Source organism: Physeter macrocephalus, chromosome 9 (assembly GCF_002837175.3).
Source record: "Physeter macrocephalus isolate SW-GA chromosome 9, ASM283717v5, whole genome shotgun sequence".
NCBI lineage: Eukaryota > Metazoa > Chordata > Mammalia > Artiodactyla > Physeteridae > Physeter > Physeter macrocephalus.
In genome coordinates, this window is record NC_041222.1 from 6,165,344 (window position 1) to 6,174,119 (window position 8,776).

The following is an 8,776-nucleotide window of genomic DNA, read 5'->3' on the forward strand; positions in this document are numbered from 1 at the left end:
AAATAAGTAAAGGAATGAAAAAAGACAAGGAGGGAGTTGGGGTGAAAGGAAGGAGTGCAGATTAACAATGTATATTATGGCTGTGGGAGAAAAAAGCTAAAGGGAAAAACATTCTGCTATAAGGGACGTAATTGTTAGTGGCAAAATTTCAGAGAGGTCACGAAAAAGACTGGGAAAATGATTTTTGCTGTTGCAATTGGATGACTCTTGAAGGAGTTTTTCAGTGTTTGATAGCAATCTAGATATCTGGAGAATAAACACAATAAAATACTTTTAAAACATCTTATTAAAAATCACTAATTGCTGAGCATGAATATGAGGAGCATGCCATGCAGTGGACTTCAAACACTAGCCAAATTTCTACTGGAAAATGATAGTATTGCATGCATTTTCAGACTCTCCTGATGGAAGGCCAGCTGTTGTCTATGGTGCTAAAAGAGTCATCTGGCATTATAATACTGCAGCAATATGACCAGTATAGCTGGAGTGAATTAGGTGTTTCATTACATGCCTCTATTTGAGGGATTTATTTTTCACTGAGATGAGATTTTTCATATATATTTCCCATCTGGAAGGTTTTTTAAATTCCCCAATGGTTAACGTCTAGAAAGCAATTGCTTTTTATTTTTTTTTAAAGAAATCCCTTGAAACATGAGTATAAGAAATCGAGGTGAGGGAAAAACAGAAAGTTGAAGACGTACTGAAAAGGTTATACAATTCTTTCTTCTTTCCAAACATCTGAAATCATTGACCATCTACTGAATTCCACTCTTCCCAGTAGCACTCTCAAAGTTAAAAAAAAAAAAAAAACCACAAAACTTAAACTATATGGAATCTGGGCATTCTACTGATGATCATAATTTAAAAATAAAATAGAGAAAATTGTTATGAATAATCATTAACTCATAAAATGGCTGCTAATGGAGCCACAGTCATATTTCTTGCATGTTCCTCCATAAAACACATTTTTGAATCTCTAGAAAAACAGGCAATGCAGTAATATTATTCTCATAACATTCCTGATGAAGTCAACACAGCTACTATTCAAGGTTAGGTAGGATGTACTGGGGAGAGTGGTCAATGAACTTGTGAGTTCAAGGTTGAGTATATCAACAATTTTTTTTTCTGGTCAGAAGTTCAAAAATTGGACTGATTGGAAGACCAAGTTAATTGGCAAACAAAATGTTCAACTCTCGTCATGAAATTGTTAACAAAATGTAAGCAGTAAGTCCATGATGTGTTCACGATGGAAGAAAAATGATAAATAAAATTCACTATGAACAGTTGTAGGGTGTATTTTTAGCTTATCCAGCAAAGGAGAAGACTAACAATGAATGCGCTAGCCATCCACAGTTGTTCCATCAGTGCTGGGTACTGAGTGTTTAGGAGGATGTGAAGAGCTACAGTAAGAAAGAATAGACTTGACTGTTTAGGAAGATATATATGTAAAGTTATATACGTTTGGAGAGGGGCTGGTGGTTGAATCAATCACCAATGGCCAATGACTTAATCAATCTTCCTTTTGTAATGAAGCCTCCCCAAAAGAGGGGGTTTGGAGTGCTTCTGGGATGGTGAGCACATGGAGATTTGGGGAGAGTGGTGCACCTGGAGAGCACAGAAGCACCGAGTCCCTTCCCCACATTTTGTCCTATGCATCCCTTCCATCTGGCTTCTCCAGAGTTATATCCTTTCATTTACATCTCATTTTACCAGCTTCAAACTCCTCAATGAAAAGCTCAAGATACTGAGCTCGGAAGGAAGCAGTTCTCTGGGGGGCAGGCCTCACCTTGCACAAGGATGAATCCATCAGATGTCACTGGAAGCATCTTGGACCCAAGGAGCTCAGCACCTGCATTATACACAAAAAGGTTAAATATAAGCTGTTACAAGATTCTGAAGTCAAGATGTGCTTGTGGGCCCAGAAGTGCAAGCAAGAACAAGCAGTTACACCCACTTTGGTCAGGGTCTTTACTCCCATGGCATCCAAGACATCAGTGCAGCTCTGTTCTTCCTTCACTTTGCCGGACTCTGTGTTAGTTTCTGTGCATTAGGTAAAACAGCTCTTCTCCCAGTTTGGAAGGAGTAGTTGTAGGAGATGAACCCTGTTGCTCCACCCTGCTCTGGCCCTTGGGTGTCTCTCAAAGCTTTGTGATTGTGGAAGCAGTGTACTTCACCTCCGGTGGCGCCCAGTGATTCAGGGTGTACAAAGTCCCGTCAGCACCTCAAAAGGGGAATCTCAGTTCGCAGCAAGATTCAGGTTGGAAGCTGGATCCTCAGGCAGAGCTTTTAAAGTGTGTAAATCTATACGATGCCGAGGGACCCAGGAGCATGAGTCCCACGAGCCCAACAGAATTGGATGACCTACAAGCGGCCCCTGGTGGCAGTGCAAAACCCAGGGGGCCCGGACGTAAACTCGGGCCTGATGTAAACACCCCAGATAGGCCCTGGGCCCAGACGTAACCCCACGACTAGAAGTCAGCCCAAGCCCACAGGTAAACCCAGGCCCACAGCTAATCAATCACGGGGACCAGCGGTAACCATCCCTAAACCTCTCAGGTATAAACCCTCCCAGGCAAACCCCGCCCCCGGACGTAAACCTGGGGTCCAGACGTAAACAAACACGCCAGTCGTAAACCCGGGGCAAGTCGTAAAACACCGCAGTCATAACACCCCCCCGCCCGCCCCTGCCAGAGGTAAACCCTTCAGACGTAACCCAGGTGTCCAGTCGTAAACCCCTCCAGTCGTAAACACCCGTGTGGTAAGCCCTCCCGTCATTCCCCTCCTCTGACGTAAACCCCGGTGCCAGACGTAACTCGGACCTCAGGCGCCGCAGAGCCCGCTAACGTTGTGCTTCGGAGCCAAGACGGAGCCCGCTAGGCCTGAGCTCCTAGCGCCCTCGTGCCTCAGACCCGATACCGGGCCCTCTGCTGCCCCTCAGGCATTTCCGTGACAAGACGGCCGCCGGACGGTGAGTGTGCACGTCTCAAGCAGGTCTCAGCTAGACGTGGTGGGGGCGGCCGTCGGGTGTGGGTCTCCTGCGGGTGCGGCCCCTCCCGACTGGGGGTGGAGGCCGTCCACCGTTAGGCCGCTGCCTCCCGCCCCCGGGCCGCTAGTCCCGGCTCCTGGGAGGCTTCGGCCGGGTCTGGGCTGTTCCCGGGGCTGGTCCGCGAGGCCGTGGGTCCATGTCGTCTTGCGGGGCCGGCTGCACGAGGGACACTGCGCGGGGGCCCAGGGGGCCAGGAGGGGACGACTCTGTGGCGTTGGCCAGGGTACTGGGCAGGACGCGGACGCCGGACCCCTCTGGTTCTGGTTGCTCGGACTTCCTTCTCTGTCCTGGCTGTGGACAGAGGAGTTAAATAGTAAAGGCCTCCGGGCTCGGCAGGTTGTGGCCGGAAAGCAGCGGGCAGTGTCGGGGCAGGAAGGATGGTCCCAACAGGAGAAGTTGGCCGAAAGTCCACTGTTCTACGATGTGATAGGATATGTCAGAATTTTATCAAGTGAAAACTGTCTTGCGGTAGAAAAGGATCCTATGAGGAATCTTTTTCTGAAACTTTTTAGATTGTCCAAAGAATATTTTTGATCCGGATTTCCGATGCCAGTAACCACTCTTTCTGCTCGTTGGTGATGGGGCACTGGCATTTTCAGCTGGTGTGGAGTGGGGTTTGGGTTGCCCTTTAACTGCTCCGTCTGCAGCAGGAACGCCGTCCATAGTGTACTGGCGGCTAAGTGATTTGGACCAGCACCTGGGCTTATTGCACATTCCCACTTAAGGTCTGCCCTGTGAAATAGATGCTGTCTTGCATTAAAAATAAGGAGGACACAGAGGTTCTGAGAGCTTCAGAGATTTGCCTGAGATCACCCAGTTAGCCATTCAGAACCGCAGCCCGCGAATCTTCGCTTAGAGGCCTAAGCTCATGGAGAAGGTTTTCTGGCTCAGCTGGGAAGCCATCCCCTTCTGCGGGGACTCCTGCCTGGGTGTGATTCCATCTTCATGGATCCTGTTCCATGTAGTCTGTTTGGAAGCGTTGCATAGTGTATCTTTCTCTTTTACCCATCCTGTCATTTTGGAAGTGTGTTTGGATCTTTTAAAAGGTAATACCTGAAGGATTTGAAGATGCGAAGGTGGGAATTAAACAGCTTGTGAGACTTATCTTAGCTGTACTTCCCGTTCCGCTGGGAGCATTTTCTTTCCAAATGGGCTAGTTGGTGATGGTGGAACAAAACCCTTATCTCTCAGCACCCTGGCCCCTGTGGAGTGCAGATTCCCTCCCAACTTTTTTTTTTTTATGGTGGATTGTGGTGTGTTCCTGTTTATCTAGGGAAGAACCCTTAAACAGAAACATCTGTCAGATATCTAGTTGGGAAAAAATATATTAACATATCTATTCTTAAGTGATGTATTTGATATTGTTTTTGGTAGGATTATTACAAAGCAGAGTGTGTATAAAGTTGATTGACACATTATTCAAGTGTGTTTAGTGCTTATATGAAACATACCAATTATAACTGTTTGAAAACATTTTTTTGACACTGGGGATACATCCAAAAATTTTTTCTTATTATAAGATATTAAAAAGTAAAATTATATATGTTTATATAAGTAATTACAGTGGTAAGGTGGTATGCTATAGGGTGTTATAAGGAGATAATCCCCTAATTCTATAGATTCTTTGGAGATTGCTCTGGGAAGTGATGTTTATGCTAAGACCTGAAAGGTGCAGAAGGAGACAAAAGAGAGAATATTTTAGGCAGAAGGAACAGCATGTGTAGAAACACAGAGGCCGTTGAGGCATATATACGTAAGGAACAGAAAAATAGAAGGCCATTATGGCTGAAGAGAAGTATTAAATGAAGCAGGAAGGGTATGGGGGTCATCACATGCAGGTCCTTCTTTAGATCACATTCACGATATTGGCCTTTATGCATTAAGATAAAATATCAGTCAAGATTTGATCAGAGAAGCAGAATATTTCTTACAGGGATGGGACCTTATGCAATCTTGGGAGCTTGTTAAACAGTTTTGTGTGAAGCTCTTCCTTTTGTGTCTGCTGATGGAACCTGAAGTTAACAGGGCAGGCAGCTGGGAAGTAAAGATGAACATAAAATAGAGGAGGTAAGGACAAACTGAAACCTGTGAAAATGAGTGACGCTCCTGGTGGAGAGACTGGAAACCATGTTAGCCTCTCACAGCCCCTAGTCTCCTTCTCTGATGGGAGAGGATGACATTCTTTGTCCCAGGTAACACAGAACTGTCCCAGGAATGGGAGAGACGGGAGAAGGAAATTCAAGAAAGCAGGAGGAGCCTGTGGGCCTGTCTGTGACCCTATACTAACCAGGTGAGCTGACAAGCACAACATGTGTGGGCTGTGTATTAGGGTTCTCCAGAGAAACAGAACCATTAGGAGTATATGAACAGAACCATATGTGTGTATATATACACATAAAATAAGAAATTGAGTCATGGGATTATGGAGGCTGACAGTTCCAAGATCTACAGTTAGCAAGCTGGAGACCCAGGAGATGCAATGATATAGTTCCAGTCTGAATGCCAGCAGGCTCAACACCCAGGAAGAACTGATGTTTCAGTTTGAGCCTGAAAGCAGGAAAAGCCCAATGTCCCAGCTTAAGGCTATCAGGCAGGAGGATTTCCCTCTTACTCACAGGAGGGTCAGCTTTTTTGTTCTGTTTAGGCCTTCAGCTGACTGGATAAGGCTAACCCACATTAAGGAGGGCAATCTGCTTTACTCAGTCTACTGATTCAAATGTTAATCTCATCCAGAAATACCCAGAATAATGTTTGACCAAATGTCTGGGTGCTCTGTGGCCCAGTCAAGTTGACACATAAAATTAACTATCAAAAGTTGCAAGAGCACCTTGGACCCTATAATGATCTTCCAAATATAAAAAGAATATGGATACATCTTAAATTCTGCCTCCCAAATCATGCAAGATATGTCTTCTGGCCCATGTTCATCCTGAAGTATCCAGTAAAGGGAATTCTGGGAAATGTAATGCCAGTTAAGTTGGCATAATACAAATCCATCACAACGAGGTTTATCAGAACTGAGTATAGGAAATGCTATACTACTGGCAGTATGGAGATGTGATTAGAGTGGGTTAAAAGTGGATATCTTCAGGGACGGAGACAAGATGGCAGAGTAGGAGGATGGGAGCTCACATTTTCTTACGAAAACACTAAAATCACAACTAACTGCTGAGCAACCATTAACAAAAAAATGTTGGAAACTGCCAAAAAAGATACCCTATATCCAAAGACAAAGAAGAAGCCATAACAAGACAGTAGGAGGGGTACAATCATGATAAAATCAAATCCCATACCCCCCAGGTGGGTGACCCCAAAACTGGAAAATAATTATACCACAGAAGTTCTCCCACAGGAGTGAAAGTTATAAGCCCTTTGTTAGGCTCCTCAGCCTGGGGGTCTGGGAGGAGGAGCCCCAGAGACTCTGGCTTTGAAGGTCAGGTGGGTTTGATCACAGGAGTTCCATAGGATGGGGGGAAGCAGAAACACCACTCTTGGAGGGCATACACAAGGTCTAGTGAGCACCAGGACCTAGGGAAAAAAGCAGTGACCTCATAAAAGACTGGGCCAGACCTACCTGCTAGTACTGGAGGGACTCCTGTGGAGGCGGCAGGGTGCTGTGGCTCACTGCAGGAACAAAGATACTGACGGTGGTAGTCCTGGGGACTATTCATTGGCTTGAGCCCTCCTGGAGGCTGCCATTTTCTCTCCAAGACCTGGCCCCACCCAACAGCCTGTAGGCTTCAGTGCTGGAACACCTCAGGCCAAACAACCAACAGGGCAGGAACACAGCCCCACCCATCAGCTGACAGGCTGCTTAAAGTCTTCCTGAGCACACAGTTGGCTGCTATACACACCCCTTGACAAAGCCCTGCCCACCAGAGGGACAAGACCCAGCTCTACCCACCAGTGCACAGGAACCAGTCCTTCTCACCAGGAAGCCTGCACAAGCCTCATCCAGGGGGCAGACAGCAGAAACAAGAATAACTACAACCCTGCAGCCTGCAGAACAGAAACTGCAGTCACAGAAAGAAAAATTAGATGGCAGAGGGATATGTCCTAGATGAAGGAATAAGATAAAACCCCAGAAGAACAACTAAGTGAAGTGGAGATAGGCCATTTACTTGAAAAAGAATTTAGAATAATGATAGTAAAGATATCCGAGACCTCAGAAAAAGATCAAGAAGATACAAGAAATATTTAACAAAGAACTAAAAGGACTAAAGAACAAACAGAGATGAACAATACAATAACTGAAATGAAAAATAGAGGAGAAGGAATCACTAGCAGAATAACTGAGGCAGAAGAATGGATAAGTGAGCTGGAAGACAGAATGGTGGAAATCACTGCTGCAGAACAAAGTAAAGAAATAAGAATGAAGAGAAATGAGGATGGTCTAAGAGACCTCTGGGACAACATTAACCACACCAGCATTGGCATTATAGGGGTGCCAGAAGGAGAAGAGAGAAAGAAAGGGCCTGAGAAAATATTTGAAGAGATAATTGCTGAAAACTTCCCTAACATGGGAAAGGAAATAGTCACCCAAGTTCAGGAAGCTCAGAGAGTCCCAGGCAGGAAAAGCCCAAGGAGGAACATGCAAGACACATAGTAATCAAGTTGACAAAAGTTAAAGATAATGAAAAAATATTAAATGCAACAAGGGAAAAGCAACATATAACATACAAGGGAATTCCCATAAGGTTGTCAGCTGATTTCTCAGCAGAAACTCTGCAGGCCAGAAGGGAGTGGCATGATATATTTAAAGTGCTGAAAGGGAAGAACCTACAACCAAGAATACTCTACCCAACAAGGCTGTCATTCAGATTTGATGGAGAAATCAACAGCTTTACAGATAAGCAAAAGCTAAGAGAATTCAGTATCACCAGACCAACTTTGCAACAAACACTAAAGGAACTTCTCTAGGTGGAAAAGAAAAGGCCACAACTAGAAACAAGAAAATTATGAATGGAAAGCTCACCTGTAAAGGCAAACATACAGTAAAGGTTGGAAGTCATCCACACACATATGTTATCAAAACCAGCAATCTTGAGAAGAGGAGAGCACAAATGCAGGGTATTGGAAATGCATTTGAAATTAAAAGAACAGCAACTTAACACAATCTTGTTTATATATAGACTTCTATATCAAAACCTCATGGTAACTGCAAACCGAAAAGCTACAGTAGATACACACACAATAGAAACTCTAAACACAACACTAAAGTTAGTCATCAAATCATAAAAGAAGTGAACAAAAGAGGAAGGGAAGAAAAAAGACCTAAAAAAACAAATCCAAAACAATTAACAAAATGGCAATAAGAACATACATATTAATAATTACCTTAAACATAAATGGATTAAATGCTCCAACCAAAAGATATAAACTGGCTGAATGGATACAAAAACAAGACCTGTGTGTACACTGCCAACAAGAGACCCACTTCAGATCTAGGGACACATACAGACTGAAAGTGAGGCGATGGATAAAGGTATTCCATGAGAATGGAAATCAAAAGAAAGCCGGCATAGCCATACTCATATCAGACAAAATAGACTTTAAGATAAAGACTGTTACAAGAGACAAAGAAGCACACTGCATAATGATGGAGGGATCATTCCAAGAAGAAGATATAATAATTGTAAATATATATGCACCCAACATAGGAGCACCTCAATATATAAGGCAAATACTAATAGCCATAAAAGGAGAAATTGACAGTAACACAATAATAGT